A 489-nucleotide genomic window follows, 5' to 3' on the forward strand; every position below is an offset into this window, starting at 1 on the left:
ACGACGAGGGTTAGCGTTAGACAGGGTCTCAATTCCTCTCTTTGTTAGCGTTAGACAGGGTCTCAATTCCTCTCTTTGTTAGCGTTAGACAAGGTCTCAATTCCTCTCTTTGTTAGTGTTAGACAGGGTCTCAATTCCTCTCTTTGTTAGCGTTAGACAGGGTCTCAATTCCTCTCTTTGTTAGCGTTAGACATGGTCTCAATTCCTCTCTTTGTTAGCGTTAGACACAGTCGCATTCAATTTGTCAGGTGCTTGAAAAGCCATCAATTCACGCAACACGTACGTTTCAAATTTGTGCTTTTAGAAATCGAATTTTCTTTTCCTTTTTATGGGGAAAGTGCTGCAGAAAGGGACTGATGACCTCTCCTTTTGCTAAGGTTTGCGTGAAGTTGAAAGCGTTAGAGATAATGAAACAGGATGAGAAGTCAAACTAGCCTCAGATTTTCAACCAGAGAGAGAGAAAAAAATAGTATAGCGTGTTGGAAATCG

The sequence above is a fragment of the Penaeus monodon genome, chromosome 28, assembly GCF_015228065.2.
Source record: "Penaeus monodon isolate SGIC_2016 chromosome 28, NSTDA_Pmon_1, whole genome shotgun sequence".
NCBI lineage: Eukaryota > Metazoa > Arthropoda > Malacostraca > Decapoda > Penaeidae > Penaeus > Penaeus monodon.